General features: G+C 37.9%; 1 long non-coding RNA gene across 2 annotated transcripts in view; it reads left to right on the forward strand.

Annotated features, from left to right (window-relative positions):
• The window catches only part of LOC135200526 (uncharacterized), a 206,034-nt gene that overhangs the window by 16,178 nt on the left and 165,502 nt on the right, over window positions 1–24,354 (forward strand). The window lies entirely within an intron of this gene.

Below are 24,354 nucleotides of genomic sequence, written 5' to 3' on the forward strand. Positions count from 1 at the left end.
TATATATATCTATATATCATATATATATATATATATATATATAAGTAATATATATAGTGTGTGTGTGTGTGTCCTTCTAGTAGGGTAGGGGAACAATGTACTTTTATTTTGACTGATATATTTCCTTAAAGTAGCTTTATATATATATATATATATATATATATATATATATATATATATATATACATATACATATATATGTATATATATACATATACATATATATGCATATATTCAATATATTCACATCTAAAATCACCTTTCACCTTTTCCCTGTGACTGTGATGCTGGAAGAGTATTTTGAAGAGTTATTGAATGTATAGAACAGAAGAGAGGAGGTTGAGCTGTGTGAATCAAGAGTTTATTTAAGCTTGGGAAATCATATAGGAAATAGATATTTTAGGATGAAAGAACGACAATTAAAAGATAAGGGATGAAAAGGTGCTTGGAGCTGATGAAGTTATAAATGTGATGCATAGTTGGGTGAGGAGTCTGCTTGAATGGGTGACTAGGGTGTGTAAGTAATGTATTGGTAAAGGAATGGTTTCAGTGGGATGAGTTAGAACCTTCATTGTTCAATGTGCCAGCAGCAGAGATAATGGTGAATGTGGGAATTGTTGGTGAAAATATCGTATATTCTGGATTCTGGAATGTAGCGTTTTAGAAAATAGGGTAGATAACCTTGGAAAAAGAAGATTAGAGACTCGACGGTGAATGTGCGTGGGTCAACTGTACTATGATACAGTTGTACGAGGAAAATTTAGCATGAAAGATTGAATTTATTTGATGTGATCAAACCTTGTCTTAACAGAGAGGAGTGGTATAGTGAAGAAGTGGGCGTGAGCAGGTGTGTTACATCTTCATGAATGGTAATATTTTAATGCATTGAAGGATGAATGGAATGTAGGAGATAGATCGTTGGTGATATAGAGACAAGTTTTAAGGATACTAAATAGGGTTAACAATGGAGAGTTGGGTGATTTAGGAATTGCAGGCAGTGTCGTAGTAAGTGGTGTGCAGAGTCGTGGGAAATCGAAAGTGTTTACAAAATGCAAAAGTTGAAACTTGAGTTTTGAAGTGATTGAATGGAAACCAAGATGTTGCTAGTATGGAGAGTGTAGGAAAGGAAGTGGTTGGCTTATATGAATATCTGGGAGTAGTTGTAATGATTTATGGTCGAGTGCAAACACGAGAAATGTGGAAGCCGTGCAGATGATTTTATGTTTGTTGTTTGTAGAATGTGTGATAAATGTTGAAATTGTGAGAAAGACAGAGCATCCGTGAACAGGAGGTAACAAGGATAGCTTAGGCGGGAAGAAGAATCGAAGTCTTTTGAGGTGATTTGGTTCTGTGGAGGTAAAAGAGAAATGTACAAGGGTGAAACTTTATTTTAACTCAGAATTTTTCTAAGGAGGGATTGGGAAACGAAGTAAATGCAGACTAGATGGCAAAGAAGCGCTCAAGCAGATGTATGTTAATATCCAGGAAGAGCCAGCGTATGTAGAAGATAGAGATGGAATGTGTAGTTAGTGTATGGGTAGGTAATGTGCTGTTGATGAGCGATCTGTTGGGCTTCTGGTGTTGCTGATGTTGATGTTATCAGCACTGGGATTCTTGATTCAACTGTCAAGCGATGACTGTGTCATTGTCTTCCATTTTGGTTTTTGTAGGACCGGATGATATATGGAAAGCGACTCATTGGCGATATATGTTATATATGAAGCTGACGGTCGCACTATGTATGTATGTATTTATGTGTGTATGTTCGCTATAGATGGCGAAACTACTGGACCAAACTGATCCAAAGTCGGGCCTTTTTTGTAGATTTTGTATGGGATGGTTTTTAGCCGGAATACATTTTGATCCGGATATCCGGTCATGCTAACTTATTATTATTCGTAGAAAAAAAAGCATTATTCCGTTAGAACTTTTCACCAGAATTCCAAATATTCTCTTACTTCTCTTCTACGATGAAAATTAATGATGCCATTAGATATTCAACCATTCTAACTGCTTTAAAATTAGTTGTAGAGAAAACAATTAAACATTATTTTGATAGAACTTTTCACGATGACTCCAAATATGCTCTTATTTTTCTTCTACGATGAAAAATAATGATATTACGGTTGAAGCAAAGTCGGAGCATATATATGTAGATTTTACAGGGATGGTTTTTCCGTGTGCCGTTTTGATCATAATATCCGGCCACATATCTCAACTACCATTTATTTTTTACGTGTGATCAAAACTTTTGTTTGCTTCCGGAGATCCGAAGAATCTGTCCACGCCGCCCCGAGGCAGTTGGATCCTTCCTGCATTAAAGATATTCACCCAATATGAATTGGAATTCAAATATAAATGTATGATGAATACCATGTTTATCAAACAAATGTATATATGGGGCAGTTAAAAGAAATAATATTGGGTTGTTTTAATGAGTGGTGAAGTTGCACGGCAGTAATGCCTGCCTACAGTTGTCCGCCGCTAGGCACTGGCTAGTAATAGAATATATAATATATAATATATTATATATATATATATTATATATATTATATAGACTATATAACATATATATATATATATATATAGATATATATATATATATATATATTATATTATATATTTATTATATATATATATATATAATGATTATAATATAAAGTAGTATATATCTACATATATACGTAGATAGTTGATTCGTAGAACTGCAGTTTTCATACTATTAAAAGATGAAAGAATCTTGACCATACTATGAACACGTAAATAATCAAGGAATTTGATTTATGGTATATCAAAATAAGAGTTTTTGGCCATCTATACATTAAGATATATTGTTCACTGGAGCATGGATTTTATGCTAATAATTTTTCTTTATGAAAAAAAAACCTTGAAAATACTACAATCGTAAGTTATCAATTTGGTTTATATATATATATATATATATATATATAATATATATATATATATATATATATATATATATATAATGAATATATATATCTATATATATATATATATATATATATATATCTGAATATATATATATATAGAATATATATATATTATATATTTATATATATATATATATATATATATATATATATTAAATATATTAATATATATATATATATATATATATATATATATATATAAAGTATATGTGTATATATATTATATATATATATATATATCTATATATATATATATATATATATATATATATATATTCGAGTGTATGCATTGTCTCCTTTTAGTTTTTATTTGTAATTCAAACGATTTCACCATAGTAAATCTTTAGGCAGTGCATGTGGATGTCGTATTCACTATTTTTTCTTATAGGAATAGCTTCTCTATACCTGTAGATGCCTATAGATATATACAGAGATTTGATTGCCAGGTAGCTTTCAAGGATAGAAGTAGTCTTATAAACACATTGTATATAATGAGATATTGCTACGTTATATGTTTATTCGCGCTTTCGAACCGGGGATAAAACGACAGATCGAAGCGAGTAGTAAGTCGCAACGCCGAATGACAGCGTCATCGCTAGGCGAGGGAAATGACAGATAATGAAGTACGAGACGGCGGCGTCGGCGAGTGACCACCCTATGACCAGCGGCCGATCGCCATAGGAAGAGAAGGAGGAGAGAGAGAGTAACGACGAACGATAAAAAAGAAAAAGAAAAAAAAAATAGTTCGACACTGGACGCTAGACATTTTGCGGGGAGTGGGATGGGGTTTGGTGGGGTTTTTGGGGGAGAAGAGGAAATAAAAATAAAGTGGGGGAAGGGAAAGTCTGTTCCGAATGAGTGCTGCAGCTTTTGCATTGGCGAGTTTCGAGAGCTCATCTCGAATGCAAATGACCGGAGTCTCATTTGCTTATTTCGATACAGTATCACTTCATCTGCATAATACGCCATAATGGATTGGACCGGCGGTGGAATGTATAACTGTACTCGCCGCACGCATTTCATTTTAATACAATTTCGATAGCACACACGATGATGTGTCTTTTTTTTTATTATAATACTTATTTTTTAAGGATCATTTTTCTAATTTCATCTTACGGATTGTAGATATATTTTTGTAGGAGTATTGGTAAATTTGGAGTAGTACCTCATTGTCTTCAGTTGATAGCAATTGTGGATTGCTTTTGATAGATTCCTCGCTCATTGCTTAAGAATTGCTTAAGAATTCAGGTATTGCTTAAGAATTCAGGTATGTTCAATTCAGAAAATCTCTCTCTCTCTCTCTCTCTCTCTCTCTCTCGTTTTCCCTCTCATCTCTCTCTCTCAGAAAGTGTATTTGGTGCGACTTAAACGCTATTTTCGTGTTTCAATTATACGTAGGATTATGCATGTGAAAAAAATACTTCCTTTTTTTTTTTTTTTAATTTTTTTTTTTTTTTTTTTTTTTTTTTTATGATTTGGAGACCTAGACCGATATGTAGAATGATCTCTATATGGGTCAAATTTCGACGCTAGCATTTCGTCAACAGACTGAGAATAGACACCTGACGATGATTGGCCTTATCTCTCCTCTCTCTCTCTCTCTCTCTCTCTCTCTCTCTCTCTCTATCATTACTTTGCAAATGGAATGCGGATTTCATTTGTGTGTAATTGAGGCAACCGTTATGCCGTGATGTGTCACTATCGGCGATCCGAATTCAAAATTGAAATAGCAATTGGTTATGCCCAGCAGCGCAGATGGTTCTGATTTAGGATTTTGGGGAGTAATTCGATTACATCGTTATTACCAATGGGATTGTGTGTGTGCTCCCCCAGAGCTGGGTGATGGGCTTTGAAATGGTAAGCCTGTAACTGGGATGATACGTTTGTTATTTACTAGTTTTATGTAACATGTTCGCGCTTATATGTATAATGTATAATATATAGTATATACATATAAATTTATATATATTATATATATGTAAATAAAGTAAATGCCACGATGAAAAATAAACGAAGGAGGTCTGGAAGATCTTTCGACTTTAAAAGTCTTTACTGAGCTGCTCAGTAAAGGACTTTTAAAGTCGAAAGATCTTGCAGACCTTCGTTTATTTTTCCTTCGTGGCATTTATCTTTATTTATGGATTTATCACGTTCCTAACTTTCGTGATTCAGTTATACATATATATATATATATATATATATATATATATATATATATATATATATATATATATATATATACCATTGGAAGAAGTTTAGGTAGGGGTACAGATGGAAACTTCACAGAGTTAAGTTAAAGTTAAGTATATCTTAGTTTTACCAGACCACTGAGCTGATTAACAGCCCTCCTAGGGCTGGCCCGAAGGATTAGATATTTTTTACGTGGATAGGAACCAATTGGTTACCTAACAACGGGACCTACATTTTATTGTGGAATCCGAACCACATTATATCGAGAACTTAATTTCTATCACCAGAAATAAATTCCTCTGATTCCCCGTTGGCCGAGCCGAGAATCGAACTTCGGACCACCGGATTGGTAGTCGAGCGCGAAAACCACTCGTCCGACGGGGGACTAACTTAACAGAGTTAATGAGTGCAGGTGATAATACTGTCTTGATCAGCAAAACACACCAAGATATGCAAATCTTGCCTAGTAGACTTGCCTAGAGATCAAATTCAAAATTTAAGAACAGTGAAGCAGTGAGGACAGAGCATGCAACAAGGATGAAACAACGTTAGCTGAAGATAACGAATGGAATAAAATGGATTTGAAGATCGAATTTTTGGCATAGGCCTATTAAACGGAAATTGACATTAAGAAAATATGAAGGGAGGTACAGTAAAAGGACTGAAAGGGGTTGCAGCTAGAGGCCAAAAGGAAGCTGCAAAGATCTATTTAGTAATGAGGTTGAACCTTTCAGATATTTAGATAAAGTAGTTATTCAATACAGGTTGTCTTGAGTTTGGAATTAGTGGATGATTAAAAATCTGAAATCAAGTAGTTAAATATTAGGAATGCCTGTAGAAATGATAGCAGAAGATGGGAGGAATGCCGTGGAGTGGTTTAAGAATGGGGAAGTGCAGGAAGTTGATGGGTTTACGAGTAAAGGTGCGTTCACACGGTCGAACAATGTCCGACGGACAAACATTGTTACCATATCATAGGCGAAGCAGGATGACGTTATAAGCGTTGAAACGATGGAAGTAGATCTGGCAACAAACTGTGGTACCAGGTGAGGTTGTATACCTCTGTTTTTACTCTGCTCACTAGGCAAAGACCGGCAGACAATTGTTAATTGGTAATAATGTTTGTCCGTCGGACATTGTTCGACCGTGTGAATGCACCTTAAGAGGCTGTGGTATAATGTCGTAGCAATTAAGTTGTTGATCAAGGTGTATGAGATGTGGGCGTATATGGGCAATGTTCCAGAGGAAATGGTAATAATTGTAATTATTCTTTTTCATGAGGGGACAGGTGATAGAGGTGACAAAGAATTGTATGGCATAACATTCCTTCACATAAGTATATCTTAGTTTTACCAGACCACTGAGCTGATTAACAGCTCTCCTAGGGCTGGCCCGAAGGATTAGATATTTTTACGTGGCTAGGAAACAATGGGTTACCTAGCAACTGGACCTACAGCTTATTGTGGGATCCGAACCACATTACATCGAGAAATGAATTTCTATCACCAGAAATAAATTCCTCTGGCTCCACGTTGGCCGCGCCGAGAATCGAACTTCGGACCACCGGATTGGTAGCCGAGCGCGAAGTCCACTAGGCCAACGGGGAGCTATTCCTTCACATAATATACCACTACATCAAAGAAGGTATGTGGCTGGATTTTGATATAGAAAATGAGTAGGTTTGAGAGAGAAGTTTGAGAATAAAGTAAAATGCGTCATGCGGTGCACATGGACGTAAAAAAGCTCTAGATGCTGAGGCAAAGTGCTGAGGATATACAACGTAGAAGGTAATTTGTTGTGGGCAATTACTCGTTTTTATGATGTGTGGAGAACAAATGTACACGAAGGTGACTGGTTGACGTGATTGTTGTAGGTATGAAGATGTTGCTCATGGATTGAACCTGATATAAATTGGCGTTATTTGTAAATAACAATATGTTGATTGGGAATATTGGGGATTTTCAGAAAATATGGAATTTGGATGTGTTTGCAGGAATATGTCTTTTGCACTTAACCACTGGGGTGGTAAGGGGGGTGGTGTGGGGGCGCTTGGCCACTGTGACCAAACTCAGGCCCGATCTCAAACTCGGATAGATAGGGAAGGTTAGAGTCAGGAAGGGCATTCTTCCATTAAACATATCCCCAGGTCAACAGCGCCATGAACCGTTAAGACAGAAACAGCGGTTTTTTTTTTTTTTTTTTTTTTTTTTTTTTTATGGTTTTTTTACGTTGCATGGAACCAGTGGTTATTCAGCAACGGGAACAACGGCTTAACGTGACTTCCGAACCACGTCGAGAGTGAACTTCTATCACCAGAAATACACATCTCTCACTCCTCAATGGAACGGCCGAGAATCGAACCCGCGACCACCGAGGTGAGAAGCAAACACCATACCAACCACGCCACTGAGGCGCTAGAAACAGCTGGCGGAGGCTTGTTAAAGATAGGTATCCTGACTATGGATTAAACTTAGAAGCAGCTATTATAATTATTTGGGAGTAGTAGGTTTTGAGGAAAGTGACACAGTGAGCGTTACATGGAGGGGTTCACCTTCTTAGTGCAACTGCGTTGTTTTTCCACTTTCAAAGTTCCTCGCTGGAACGAGTAGTTTCGAGCTCGGGCTGCCAATTCGGTGGTCCGAGGTTCGATTCCCGGCTCGGCCAACGCGGAATCAGAGGAATTTATTTCTGGTGATGGAAATTCATTTCTCGATAAATGTGGTTCGGATCCCACAATAAGCTGTAGGTCCGTTGCTAGGTGACCAATTGGTTCCTAGCCACGTAAAAATATCTAATCCTTCGGGCCAGCCCTAGAGAGCTGTTAATCAGCTCAGTGGTCTGGTAAAACTAAGATATACTTTTTCACTTTCAAATCCTTGTTAAAGTGAAGTATATATCTTAGTTTAACCAGACCACTGAGTTGATTAACAGCTCTTCCTAGGACTGGCCCGAAGGATTGGATATGTTTACGTGGTTGGGAACTAATTGTTTACTTAGCAACGGGACCTACAGCTTATTTTGGGATCCGAACCACAGTATATCGAGAAATTAATTTCTAACCATCAGAAATAAATTCCTCTGATTCCACGTTGGCAGGGCGGGGAATGAAACTTCGGACTACCGAATCGGTAGGCGAGCACGTTAACTACTCGTCCAACGAGGAACTTCAAATCCTTGTACTTACTCTATATTTTCCGGATCTCTCTCTCTTACTAGCCAGAAACTCCAACTCCCTCTTTTCACCTGTCTTAACGCGTGTTTCTTAATCTTAATGTACCGTGTTTACTATTGAAAAGCTGAGAGACGTTAAGCAGTTGTTATGGGTACTCTATTTTACATTGACATTTATAATAGTATTTCGTCTCTGCTCATAAGTCAATTCTCCTTCATGTTAACAGTTATACATTTTTGTAACTAATTCCGCAGTGTGGAAGAAAGTATCGTCAAAATCCTTCATACGACGAGTTTGGGCTATGCTGTACTGTTTCCTAATTAGAAAGTTTTAACCAATTCTGATAGGCAATTTATTAATTTAAATACTAACTGCATATTAGTATAGGGAGATCTTGCATATGAATACGAATATAATTGATATTGTCCCATAGTTAATTTGAATAGGAAATTGGATAACTTGAGTAGGAATAATAGTTTCAGACAAGGAAATCACACAATGAAGCAGGCAATTCGTTCGTTCCAACAGGGGAAATCTTCATTTCTGCGAATTCGTCCTGTTACCGCGTACTTCTCCTTACAAGGTGATCGTTTGCCATAAAGGAAGAGGGAGTCATTTGTCTGGCATTTTTTCCCTCCAGAGTAATTGAGTCTATAGGGGTTCTCAGCTCCAACCCTTCATCTCTCCCAGCTCATTCCATGCCTTATATCTTCCTCCATTTGTCCTTTTTCCCGTGTGATTTTATCATTCTCTCTCTCTCTCTCGCTCTCTCATACTCTCTCAGTCATTAAACACGCGTAGATTTGTGTGTGAACTGTATGTGTATAACATGTAAAGGTTGTAACACAGAGCGCAGACTGTATATGTTGATTTTTAAACTTCTAACATATAATGGCTTCCCTTTCATACTGATGTCCGTGCCATCTAAAATACTCATAATTTTGTTACATACAATGTCACTTCAATATAAATGTGGTTTATAAACAATTATGAATACATTTCTGGTGACGATGTATATATATATATATATATATATATCTATATATATATATATATATATATATATATATAGATCCTGTGGTAGGGGTGTAAGAGTACCACCACCATACGTCCTGCCTGTCGTAAAAGGCGACTAAAAGGACGGACTGCTGCCTGCCAGTCTTACTTTTTAGTAAAGGGCTAGGCCCATCGTCAATAACTGTAGAAAACTGCTGCCTTGCAGTCTTACTTTTTAACAAAAGCCTAGGCCCATCGTAAATAACGGTGGAAACTGCTGCCTTGCAGTCTTACTTTTTAGTAAAAGGCGAGGCTCACCGCCAATAACTGTGGTTGATGACAGCAAGGGCATGCGGTCGTAAAAACCCCCTTTGCCAACAATAACCCAAGAAGGCAGCGGAGAAGGCGCATCAGGCAACCGACCCCTTCTTATGTAGAGATAACGGTGAAAGTATATATTATAATATATATATTATATATGTATATATATATATATTATTTATATATATATATATATATATATCTATATATATTTATATATTATATATACTATTATATATATATATATATACTACACACATATATATATATATATAATATATTTTTTACATGTTTACAAGTAATCAAGTATCAGGAAAGCATTTGCTCACTGATGCTTGCATTTTCTTAGACGTACATGCATGCTTAAGATTCTCTTTTTGTTTTTAATTTCTCTCATAACAAAATCGATTAATGGGTTGCTGAATTAAGCACTGCACCTAATTTGTTCATTACGGCTGATTTACACATTGTGTATCTGCAGTGAGTTAGTTCCAACTAGATTTCATAGTTAATGTTATGATCCTTCTTTCGAGAGTCTTAGTGACAGTTTCAGGATTGGATATTTATTTGTTCATCCGGAACATTTACTATAGCTCGGTTTTGAAAACGTTTATGCCTGTATCTAGTTACTGGTAGTTCACAAGTTAAGAGATTCTCAAGAGGCCGGATCGCTTATAAGATCATCGTTTATTTATTCTACAATAATAAGGGAATTAATATAACTTAAGTTTTCCAGAGATTTGTTGGCTTTACTGTCATCCATAAGCTCAGTGATTTAGGAGTTCGTCCGTGACTCCATAGGCACGATAGTTTTTTGTGAATCATATACCTGTTTTCACTACTTTTCGATCTTATCACTTGCCTTTTTTGTAGGTTACATGTTTTCATTAGATTGTGGGTTTACGAAATAGTCCACTATTCAGTCATTTACGACGCCGTTCTTAGGTATACGAGATCGTTTATAGATTCGATAGTTTAGGCTACTGTGTTGACCTCTGCAATAGTTTACGAGATCGGTTCTAGCCTCGATAGTATAGCGGCGCAAGCGACTATATTGCTCTCTTCGTTAGTCGTTTCGGCACGTAAACAGACCATTGCAAAAGACCCAATATCCAGATTAAGTATCGAGTGCTCTTTAGGGTAATAATTCTAAGGGAATCGCAATGAATGATCGCCCTTATGGGCTTTACTGTGCCATAAGACATGCGCCACTCGTTTTAGAATGTTTATGCGACATTAACTCTTCTCGCATTTTAGTCGCGACCGGGAAATTATGGTTGTATTTGTTTTGTATTTGCACTCAACGGAATTTATTGAATTGTAACTTGTGTTTTAACTGATTTATTATAGTATATTGTCAAGATTTATATCGTTCGATGTATTCATTTGCCTACCAAGGCATAGTAATACTGGTTTTCCATTTTAATTGTACATGTGATATACAAAGATTTACTAGTACCCCATAATTGTGTAGTATTGATATGTATTTACGGGTAGATGATTTTGTTACCTTGCGAATTTTCTTTCGTGCGTTCTATTGCCTGTCTTTTGTATAAACAATTTTTACAAATAAAGTTAGGGGTTAAAAGCTCGCTCTTAAACGATAGTATAGCTAAGTGTCTCAAATATGTGTTTGATCATATGACTTTTATCTTTGCGTGAGAGGTGGGATTGTAAGAAAATATTAGCCTTCCGGTTGTCAACAAGATTATAGGATGAGGTTGAAAGCTCCGGAGCTTGTAGCGACCAACCGCAGTCAACCAACTGTTGGGTACTTATTTCATTGCCTTGGTCATTATAAACGCAGTGGCGGCAATTGACGAACGGTCACTCTTCTCTCTGTCGAGCACTCCCAAACACGTTCCAGCCCGTTCTTTCTGGAGCGTCCTGTTCCCCTGCTTCCTCCCTAAACTTCCGAGTTAATAAAAGCGTTCGTTGAAGCCAAGATATCGTTCTTTAGTCTCTCTCAGGATCTCGAAACACACCGACTATCTTGTCTCTTAAGCAAGCCAGTTTACCACAGCTTCTTAAGACCGTGCTCCATGCGTGCAGTGAGCAGTTCTTCTTGAAAAAAAAAATTTCACATTTTTCCTTAATTCATTCTCATTCAACACAGTCTTTGCACATACTCACACATAAGCATTTATGTATTATGTGTGTGTTTGTGTGTTCAGGCTCATGAAACGACTAATATTTTGGAAATTTCAGCACTATAGGTTCATCCACGATTCGAGTGAATTTCAGAGGTTAAACCATAAATGTAGCAATGCTTTTATTTTACCAGTCAAAGGATACGGATTCATCTTAGTGTATGCACATATATATATGTGTGTGCATATTATATATATATATATATATATATATATATATTTATATATATATATGTTAAAAGCTGATTAATCTTTTCTGGGATGGTGTGACATTAAGATGCTTACTTGGCAGGTCAATGTTCGTTCTATGGGTATGTGAGTTCGAGAGGCTATTGTTCAAGGTGCCTTTGAAAACTGGCTGCGACCAGTTACTGAAGAGTGTGAGTTCATATGTACGTGTATGAACTATGTCCATCTTATGGCATGGTTTTAGCCAGGAACTAGGTAGACAGCTACGGGAGAAAAGGCAAGATCCGCCGGGATAGCTCTGCGAAAGTTTATTTTGTTAGTGTGTGATTTTCCAAGCTTGTAATAAGGGTAAGTCAATGTGATTTAGCCAAAGTTATGGCTTGTCTTACTTGTATATTTTGTAAAGATGTTCTATTTCATATGATCTTTTGACTTTGTCTTTACGATTGTGTGTGCTACGAGTGTGTTCTCCTGTCTTTTAAACAGGTGGTTCTAGTGAGGGGACCAAGTGTCCTAATTACTGATTAAGACTATATTTCACGGGGGGTTGTCTGTGAGACTTGAACTATTATCAGGGGTTCCGCATTAATTATCCTGTATGAAACCTGAATCATTCAATTAGTACTTTGCTTTGAATAAATGTCCTATTTTGTAGCTCCGACTCTGATTTGATGACCTGATGGATGAGAGAGAGAGAGAGAGAGAGGAGAGAGAGAGAGAGGGACTGAGTGTTACCGTTCACCTTCCGCAATGGCTAAACGCATACCAAATATGAAAATAGCGGGGGGCGACGCTCCTCATTGTTAATATATATATATATATATATATATATATATATATATATATATCATATATATACATACATATATATATATATAATATATATCTATATATATATATATATATATATATATATATAACAGAGAGAGAGAGAGAGAGAATATTTTTGCTTGCAACCATTCCCATAAAAATTGTAGCTGGTCTTCTCGACTGATGATGTCACTACTGTGTAACGAATATTTCGGTATTATTCCCATGATATCGCTATAGTTCGCTGTATATAGTTGAGTTTTATTCCTTTGATACCTTCAGCATTTCTTACTGGTAATTGGACTTGTTTATGACCTCATGGATGAAGGAGTTGTGTCTCGTCTTCTCATAGCTTCCCATGGATAGGCCTACCTTCCCTCCCCCCCCCCCCCCCTCCCCCCCCCCCCCCAATCATATTCCCTCCTCCCCCCTGCTCTTCGTCGATGCTGGCAGACTTTCCCAAGCCAATGAATGGGACGGGGCAAAGGCCCGATGTTTGATATATATCCAACATCCCCTAAACCATGACTCACTTTATATGCCCGCCGACCTACTCTGCATATTAATCGCCATCGATTTATGACTCCGAGTGATATAATTGGTTGTAATTCTGGGACGGCTTCGAACTCCTCGCGCAATGAATTTTGAATCGCCTTCCCCCGCCAATCAGAACTCGCCTCTTCGGTGCAAGGGATTCCCATTGGCTTCCCCCGGGGTTGGAAACGGTCGCTGGCGACCGCCGTGCCGGTGCTGATATTGTTTTACTGTAAAGTGAACTTTATGATTTGGACATTTGCATAGCACAGAGCAGGGACGCCTAGTTAGCGACTCTCTCTCTCTCGCCAGATTTCGCCCTTTATCGCCTGAATTTCAATATACTTCGCCTCCCGCGGAAACGCTTCATTGGGATGATTTGCTCAAGAATTTCCACGGAAAGAACGGCCGAATAGGAAGAACCCGAATGAAAGTAAGAATAGACGATGCTCCGAGTGAAGGGAAAAATGGAAATTCTTCAGTTCGCGCCTCCACAAGACAGAGAAGAAACAAAAAATCTATAGGAAGGGGGAACTGAACGACCACTTCATTACATGGGTGTCTGTGTGTTTTGAACCCTTCGACAAGTAGACGTCGAAGAGTAGTAGCAGCAGCGGTAGTAGGGGAAGGGTGAGGATACGGAACGTGGAACTCCCCCCCTCCTATGCAGCAGGAACTCATGCTTAATGTTCTAGAACCAACCACGATGGTGATCCGCTGTAGAAGGGGATAGGGGTAGACGAGGATGGAAATGATACAGGACAGTAATGAAGCAAAAGCCACTCTTCGATGAACCTCCTACCCCATCTCCCCTTCTTCCCTCCCTTCCCCCCCCTCTCTCTCTCCCCTTCAATGCTAATGCTTCTCAAAATAAAAGGCGATCGGCCTGTCTCATGATATTACCGTTGGAGAGCTGTAAATTACTGATTTTGAACATTATCCCCTTAGTCACCACAACATCAGCAGATTTTGATTTACTCTATTTCTGTCATAATTGAAATGTACCTTTGAACTTGCATTTTGGTGGCAAGATTTCTCATCCCAATGGTCTACAGTCAAGGCGCTAGGGAACTAGAAACGGACTGGCAGCTGTTTTGATAAAAACAGATGGCACATGTAGTATCTTAAGTTTTTATATATAAACTTCTCTACCATATTGGCAATTTGAACTAGAGCAGAACTGTGATCCAAATGAAATTCGTATACCTATGGGGCGGGATTACACCCCTAGGGCTTAAACCTTTTCTACTTAAAGATTATGCCTTGTTTTTTGTGTTATCAGGTTTGTGACAGCTGTGATAATCAATAAGATTCAGCCTCAGTAGAGGTACTTCACATTCCAAGTCCCAAGGTTAAACTAGTCTTTCTAGGAAACCAAGATGAATACTTGTAGGAAAACTCGCCACCAGTATGTTATAGCATCATAGAAAATAAGATCTGTATACCTTCTGTTAAGAAACTGCACACTAGAGGCATATTTCAAAGCCTCTTGATTTTTCAACTTGACGCTGCCATTGCCTAACAATGCAGTCTGCATCCAAGGCCAGAGTTTAGCTGGAGAGCTGAAGTATCTATAGGATCTTAGAACGTTTCAGCAAGACTTGTCTTTGTCTTGCAACCTCCCAACTGTAACCTTAGTAATAATGGACTAGGCAGTGAATCTTCACGTGGCGCTACTTCTTTTGGGTAACTGGTTTGTAGATATATTAAGGAACTTGAAATAATTTTGAGACTTCAAGACTTGCAATGCGTAAAGAAAAGGACTCGGTAACTTTTGTTACCGTTGTATTAACCGTTTAGGATATGCTGCTGTTGTTTTTATGAGTACCTATACTCTGTTTTTTTCCATCTGTCCATCCGCCTGTGGTGTTTGCGTATGGTAACACTGCGTCCGGTGCTTTTTTTAAAATAGTTACGCTAGGTGTAAGTTTTAGGTAAATAAAAGGATATCTGGGTGTACATTTGCAACTGAAAAGTGTTTTAATATTTACTGTATGCGAATTACACCGTTAATATTCGAAATAGGATATTATTTAAAGCCCGGGACGCAGTGTTACCATGCGCAAACACCACAGGCGGATGGACAGATGGAAAAAAACAGAGTATAGTTACCATTTTCTAATTAATGTCATATCGCATATTTTGTATGTATCACTGTCGTAGTTGCTTACTGTGTATAGATTCTGGTGTGATACATGACTAAAATCTATACACATTGATTCTAAGGAGGACAGTCAAACAGCTGATATGAATTTGAATATTGTAGGACATTCTACCATTACTTGAGGAAATAGTATCGGCTTATTTGAGGTAATGATTTACACTCCTAGAAAGTAACTCAAGTAAAACACACTTTAACCTCAAACTTTGTATGGTACTCATTAGTTTAAGGGAAATATTTTTTTTCCAATTCTAGAATATGTATCTGTCTCAAAATGCTTGCTAATTGATAATTTGTGTGGACGGGGTGAGTAGGGAATCACTTTCAAGTTAACTGGAATACATGGATTCGGCAAAAAGAAACACACACACACACACACACACAGGATTTCCTTCAGTAAGTTTTGAAGTGGAAGTGCCTTTAATAAAGATACCTATCCCTGTCAGAAATTATCGATGTTGAGAATATTAGTGTTTTCAGAAAACCATATTGTTTAATTTTTTTTAGGTCGAAAAATTATCTCCGGAAATGTATTGTGGCTAGTCGTTATTAAAAACTGAAAATGTTGACCAGTTAAAGTTTGTGGCCAATTACAAATGGGTAGTAAAAATGAAAATAGTTCATTGAGGTGAAATTAGAAAATGCCCGTTTTTGTTCCCCCCCCTGTAGAACCCCACCCCCCCCCCCCTCTCTCTCTCTCTCTCTCTTCTCTCTCTCTCTCTCTCTCTTTCCAAGCATTTTTTATTGTTTTTCGACAACCAGTGAGCCTGAAGTTTGACTCAAGATTTTCTTAAGACAGGGTATTGGTGTAGAAGAATGTTAAGATTCGTCAATGTGTCATATAAAAGGGTGCTTAAAGCTTTGCCCATATTTCAAAATCTCAGGTTTGCTCTGAAAATTAGTCTTAAGTAACGTGTTTCGCAAAATTCGTTTGGCTGTATTCACTTTGAGCACACTGCGTACACCGAAAGTGCAGTGTTTATTCTCAAGGTTGTTACCAGAACTCAGGAACTATTTGATGGATGAGTGTTTCTTTTATTGTCGAGAATTCGAGAAAATAGAACCTGGTTTATGCCAGGTTTAGATAGCATGTATGACAAAGGCATGTCCCCCAGCTTCCCTGAATCTGGGATGCTGTCCAAAATCTAGAGGCTCTGAATTTTGATTCCAACATGGAGTTCCAAAACGTGAACAGGCAGAATCCGCAGAGAATCTTGCGCCAGAATAGATTTCAGAATATCAAAATACCGTAATGTGAGGGTTACTTATCACTTTTACTTTGTTCCCAGTATATCAGATACACGGTCTCTCTACTAAGAAATTCTTTTGGCTTTTAATACCATCACTTCCGAGTTCGATTCTCGGGCATTCCACTGAGGTGTGAGAGATGTGTATTTCTGGTGATAGAAGTTCACTCTCGACGTGGTTCGGAAGTCACGTAAAGCCGTGGTCCCGTTGCTGAATAACCACTGGTTCCACGCAACGTAAAAACACCATACAAACAAACAAACAATACTATCACTTCGTCTAAGACAGGGCCGTCCAACCACATCCCCGTGGGCCAAAAGTGGCCCGTTTGATTTTGAAAGTGGCCCGCGAGAGAAAAATAAGTCACAGAGATGTATGTAAATTGTCAGCTGTATGCAAAATCAATGTACCTTTGTTTCAAGAAGAATTAATTGAAATGAAAACTAATTATGCCCACCAAGATGTGAAATTCGATTTTTGGACACAAATATCCTGCTCACATGATTACCCGCACATTTCTGATTATATATGTGTCAAAACTATTGTCAATGTTTGGTTCAAATTGGCTCTGTGAGAGCACATTTTCATTCATGAAGTTATTAAAGTCAACATTATGATCTCAATTAGTGACGTAAATCTTGAGTCCGAATTAAGATGTGCTCTCACTGATTTTCACCCTGAATTTATTAAAATAATAAAGTCAAGCTATTATCAGCATTCCCACTAATTTGACCTTTGTTTTAATTAAATAAATTCTTGTTTGCCCTCTTTAAAATATTTTTCCTTAAATTCCTCTGAAATAAGTCCTTGTCATTTTCAAATTGATAATTTCTAAGTAATATATTATATATATATATATATATGTATATGTATATGTATATGTATATATATACATATATATACATACACATATGCACACACACACACTTATATACATAAACACACATACATACATGCATACACACAGGTGGCCCGCATGACTTTGTTTTTTCAAGAGTGGCCCTCAGACTAAACAACTTGGACGTCCCTGGTCTACGAAGATTTGAAGACAGATCATTTTTCTGCTCTTTAGGACAACAGTTTTATCTTATTGTATTGTTTTATAAGTTTAGTGCTATTGCATCTGGTGTGTGTTAGTGTCACCGTTTTGATTGAAAATCCCCAAACAGGTCTCATGACACTGTTAACCCTCGCATTGATTGGTTCAAGGTGTTTTCCTTCTCATACCATCATTCGTGTAAAAGAAGCATGATAGTGATACTCATGAGATATGTATTAGGAGGCATGTTCAGCATTTATTTTCCTTCTTTAACCCAGCGGTATCGTTGACCGTGCTGCCGTTGATGTATCTAAATCCTGTAGTCTTTACTTTCAAGTCTTCACTATGCGGATGTGTTCCTGCGGTAGATGATAATTGCCCCTCTACCTCTCGAAAGTCTTTCATTTTCCTTCAGGACATTCATCTCAATTTAAGTCTCGTTCGCCTGCTAGGTTCAGGATTTCCTCACCTGTCGTTCATGTCTGTGGACGTGTTTCAGGTGATGGCCATGATGTTCATGTTCGTGGATGTTTCAAGTGATGGCCATGATGCTCATGGCAGACGTGATCCTATGGCTATTTGTGGTTGAGAGAGAGGTTGTCTTTCTCCAGTTTCCAAGAAACCAAGACAGTCTCGTCTCATTCCCCTAGACCTAGGAGGTCCTACGTTTGTTGTTTGCCTTCCAGTCAGTGGTCGTAACTCGTTAAGGTGGAGGTATTGGGCTTCTGCCTCTCTTTCTCCACATACATGACTTCACGGATGGTCAGTGATAGATGCACATATGTGACTAGACAGCCGTAGTCATGTAGCACGAGTGTGCCATGTATAGTTCCTGAGTAGTAACCTTTTAAGTATTAGTTAGCTACGTTCTGGTATGTATATGCATAATTATTTGCTCATTGCTCATGATGAATACATTTTTTCCTTGATTATCTTCAGAACCTGTGTCAGATCTGAAATGTTGGTCATCACTCACACGAGCTTACATTCGATTAGGTGAAATGCAGTTTTGGATATCTCTCTCTCTCTCTCTCTCTCTCTCTCTCTCTCTCTCTCTCACACACACACACACACACACAAGCGCGCGCGGTTATGCGCACGTTCTTATAAATGGTATGTAAATGTGTAAATGCAAAACACACACCCACACTCTCTCTCTCTCTCTCTCTCTCTTCTCATATTGATGGGGTCTAGTGATCCTCGTGCTTAGATCCCTGACTTCGTCAAAAGCTTCGTTTACACATTCGGAATTTAGAAGTGCAAGCAGCAACTCTTCATTACCAAGTATAAAAGAATACCTTTTTGAAATGTGACGAAGGTTTGATGTTGCCATTACATTTCACTCACATTACTGTCCATAAGACCTCTCTCCCTCTTCGGGTGAAATGTCCATTAAGGAAAGTAGCTACTAATCGGTGTGCTAAATGCGTTGATTTTCTTTTACTTTCGGTCGCAACATAGTCGAGTGTTAAGTCAAAGTATTTGTAATGCACGTCCCTGTTAGAGGTATAAACATTAATTAGCTTAGGTAACCATTTGATATGACCCCTGATAATTCATTCCACTGGGAAATTTAAAATGGTTTTGGAAGGTTAACAAAGTGTATCGAAATTTTGGTATTTAATCTTTAATATTATTGGTTTTAATTACTGGAGGTTCATGAATATTATTGCGCCTTAGGATTGTAAAGTGTGTATTTTACTCCTTGATGATTTTTTTGCAAGATAGTACCAAACATTTCCATGGAATTCATATTTATATTAAATTTAATTTTTGTATGTTTCACTGTGACTTATCATCTATTTCAGTTTTTTTATGTAAGATAACTTGGAGGTATTTTTAATACTACAGATTCGTTTAATCCCCTTTCATTTTTACATACTAAAGTTGTTTTTCCTCAGGCAAAAGCGATGCATCCATATATTGTTTTTTATCTTTACCGAGTCGTTTATTTAATTCTTCATCCATTTCCTACTTGTTTTGTCACGTGCTTTTCTCGTGGAAATCGTTCTCCCCATAACCCAGCTGCTGTCTTGCACTCTTATCTCCCATTTCCCTCCTCCGCTCTCCTTTCCTCTTTCTCTACCTTTCCCATTTCTTCTTCATCTGCATCCTTCCCCCGGGAAGCTCCCCCCGGCATCCATACTTCTCCCGAGGGATCCACCACTTACTGGTGAAGTCCCCAAAACAACGACATTCCCGGGCAAAGACAAGCAAGGCAAACGACAGCGCCGGCGGGAACAAAAACAATAGCCACCACTCACCCGTGACAGAAAAGAAGGAAGACGCCGTGGAACTGACTAAATATTCCATACGGTATTACCGTGGGAGGATGCAGGGTCTTCCAGCACTCCTCCGCCCTCGCACCTCCTCCAGGCCTCACCCCACCCCACCTCCTCCTCCAAGCCCTTCCTCCACTCCTTCCCATCCACATACGAGCGCACAGACACACTCACACACACTGATAAATTATTAATCCTATCACTGACTTTGAGATACGGCAAACTCTGCTCGCGCCTACCAGCAAAGGTTCAAATAAATTCCCCCCGACACCGCCTTTAAGAATGGCACCCAGAAGGAAACAGCGCCCGCGAAGGCCTTTTCCACTTTCGCGAATATGAAAGGAGGCGTCGATCTCGGAGGCAGTGGCGGGCGCAGAACACCATCTTATTGTCTTATTGCTGCCTCAAACCAGAATACAGCAATAACCGGTTGACATGCTCAAAAATTCCATTCCATTCTGCAGGTTTTTTTTTTCCTTCTTCTTTTTTTTTTCACTCACACTGTCCTGAAAGATATTGCCTCCTCGGCTAGGGAAAGCGGCAACCCTGTCGGATCACTTATGATTATTCCTACCGTGGGATGGGACAGGGACCATCCAGGGACCCCAGGGGAGTTGGTGAGGAGGACTGGGCAGGGGATCCGGTAGAAGTTGAGGCTGGAAGAGGAGGAGTGGGAATGGAAACGTAGTATTTGGTTAAACATTTCAATTTACCATCTAAGATTTAGTTTTTTTTTCTTCCTTAGCTTTTGTGTTTATGTTTCTATGTCTTTATCCGTTACAGTGAGATGATTGCACTTCTTCTACTAGACAGTATACTCAGTCCTCGTTGTCCATTTTTAATTTGAAAGAGAATGAAGATTTCTTTCGTGCCTGCCATATTTTTATCTGTAGATTACTCAAGGATTTTGGATGTAAAATTTTCATTCTCTCTCTCTCTCTCTCTCTCTCTCTCTCTCTCTCTCTGTGTGTGTGTGTGTGTGTGTGTGGTGTATTACGTATATGTGTGTATGTAGCTTTAGGAATTTGCCACCCCGTGAAGGCTTTCCCGTACTTACATGTTTATTTATGATGTTATATGGGAATTGAAGATTGAATGCTCTCTCTCTCTCTCTCTCTCTCTCTCTCTCTCTCTCTCTCTCTCTGAAGGGACCTTGTGGCTTAACGTAATGAGTTGGACTTCGTATCCGAAGATTGCAGGTTCATGTCCTGTCACAGTTTTAACCGGGGAACCTTCTTGCTCTTTGGTATTGTGGCGCAGTCGTGACAGACTCAAATCTCGAACTTGAGCTCAGGACCTTCGTTCGATTCCCGACCCGGACTAGGATGGACCAAGGTATTATCAAGGCCAATAGAGGTATTATATACCTTGGGAGGGACGATATCGGCGCGTACCTTAAAATTGAACGAGTTACTTACTTGTTAGTCGGCTGTTGTAGGTCGGTGATGGGATGAGGAGAGAGTGAGAGAGAGAGAGAGAGCGGACGTCAATGTCCATTATTCCATGAATAATAATTCGTGCCATCGATACTAGAGGGTGTTAACGAGATACTCGTCACGGGATGGGAGCATTTGTCAGATTCTCTCTTCCGCTTTCCTTCCGTAATTATTCATTATTTCTTATCTGCGAGGTGGCACGGGCAAATGCCAATCCCTTCACCTGAGCTGCTTTCACTTTTGTTTCCCCTCTTGCGAAAGGCCCAGAAGAACCGTTACCCCGTTAAATATACAATGAAAATGGAAAAGAACAATCACTCTAATGCATGTGCGCGGGGCTGAATCAAAGCGCGTACAGTCGCCTGGAATGTAAAAGAATTTCTTTTCCAGATATTTGCAAATTTCCGGCCCAAAGAGATTATTTTTGGATTACCGCCGCCTGATGATATTCTCGCGGATTTCCCCCCAGAAATATAGATTGCACTGATGCATATGCATGCTTGTGCCGGCCTTTGAGAATATATATATATATATATATAAGAATATATATATATATATATATATATATATATATATATCATATATATATTCATATATATGATATATGCGTGGGTGTATATATATATATATATATATATATATATATATATATTTAGATATATATATGTGTGTATATATATATATATATATATCGTTAAATCCACGGTAGAGAAGTGAGTGAAACTAGGGACTTTCAACAAGTACTTCAGTAGTTTATTTCTACACTTCAAGTTCACCGTTTCACTCGTGGATTTAAGGATATTCTCAAGCACGCGTTTTTTCCTTCATGTTACATTGATGTGCGTATGTATGTATATATATATATGTATACATGTATATGTATATATATATATATATATATATATATATATATGTAGCATGTGCTTGAGAGTATCACAAAATCCACGTAAGAAGGTAAGTGAAAACACGGACTTTAAACAAGTACTTCCCTGGTTTATTCTACATTCTCAAGATCACACTGAATACAAGAGAAGTTGGCGAGCTTAATATACAAGACAGAAGGGGGGTGGGATTCTGGGCAGTATGTTCTTGAAGCAAAAAAAAAAAAAAAAAAAAAAAAAAAAGGACAAGGAAAGTCAAGGGACAATACAGGTTGGAGATTTACATTCCTTGTTGACGTGGCTTCAGTAAAAATGGGCCCCATCAGATTCCTTTTGTGGTGATCGTTGACCTTGTAGATTATCGAGGAATTATCCAAGTTAATCGCCTGGCCTGTCTTAAGCCAATGATCCACAAAAGCTCCTCAGCGGCGTGGTTGGTATGGTATTAGCGTCCCACCTCGGTGGTCGCGGGTTCGATTCTCGGCCATTCCATTGACGAGTAAGAGATGTGTATTTCTGGTGAGAGAAGTTCACTCTCGACGTGGTTCGGAAGTCACGTAAAGCTGTTGGTCCCATTGCTGAATAACCACTGGTTCCATGCAACGTAAGAACACCATACAAACAAACAAACAAACAATGATCCACAATGCCATTTATTTGTTAAGCCTCTTGAAATGGCATAGTTGTGGTGGGAGCATCTCACTTTTAGTCCTTTTGATGTTTGAGCAATAAAAATCTTATTACACTCTTTGCAAGGAATACTGTAAACAATATTGTTTGAATTGGGCTGGTTATTCTTAATTCGCTTATTTCTCAAAATGTTATTATATTTAAATACTAAGTTAATAGTTTGTGTGTGTATGTACATAGATAGACATTGTATTTCTTATACTTATATTTGCTATTAGATATTTATATATCCATATTTATGAGGAAAGATGTAATATATAATATATGTATTTAGAAGCAATTCGATAATGTATGTGCATTTTTAATCCATGAGAGAGGTAGCTGATTTGATTTCTCAGGTCTTTGAATAGGTGATTTTGTTGCCTTTGTATGCTAGAGGTTTACATACGTATAAGTTTAAAATAGTAATATTAAATTTCGGAAGGATGAATTAAATTTTGCCTTTTTTTCATTATTTATTTTAATTGCAGTTAATTCCAATGGGCCAACTTTAAAAGTACGTCTGCGCTCAGTGAATAAAATAATCATGAAAATTAAAATGGTCCTGATGTAAATTATATTTAGATACATTACGATTTACATTTGTAATTACCGTTTATAGGTATTTACAATCGTCATACTTGGTGGAGGTACCAACAATTTGTCATGTAACATTTTATTTTCGTGTTATCATTTCTCCCGTTTCGCAGGAACATTCCAGCTTTCTTTAAATATTTTTTTTATTACGCTAGTATACGTAATGTTGTGGTGTTTATGAGGGCTAATGAAGTGCTTCCTGTTGATTTTCTGCCTTATTTTCGGCGAAATAACACCACGTAAATGTACGAAATTGATTTCATCCGAAGTTTGCAAATAAATTTCTCAGTACCTTACGTTTCCCTATTTATTTGTTTATTGATTTTTTTTTTAAATGAGTATCACAATGTTTTTTTTATAGAAAAAAGAGAGAATTGCAATATGATTTTTTTTCTGACGAAGGATATCCATTAGTTGATCACGATAAAACGAAAACAAAAAAGTCTCCCGAAATGTGTTTGCAGCTAAAATATCGCGATCAAACGCAGTTCTAATGGTTGATTTTGCAGTTGCAGAATGTCGCATAGGTTATTGCATACACCGAACGTCTCTCATGCAAAAATAGTGTTCGTGGCACTTTTGTGCCATTCTGTCATTCTTTTATCCTGAATTCGGGTGGCAGGTTGACCTGAATATTGAGAGCCTTTGCTTGCGTTAGGTCCGATATTTGTTTCTCTCTCTCTCTCTCTCTCTCTCTCTCTCTCTCTCTCTCTCTCTCTCTCTCTCTC

This window comes from Macrobrachium nipponense, chromosome 27, assembly GCF_015104395.2.
Source record: "Macrobrachium nipponense isolate FS-2020 chromosome 27, ASM1510439v2, whole genome shotgun sequence".
NCBI lineage: Eukaryota > Metazoa > Arthropoda > Malacostraca > Decapoda > Palaemonidae > Macrobrachium > Macrobrachium nipponense.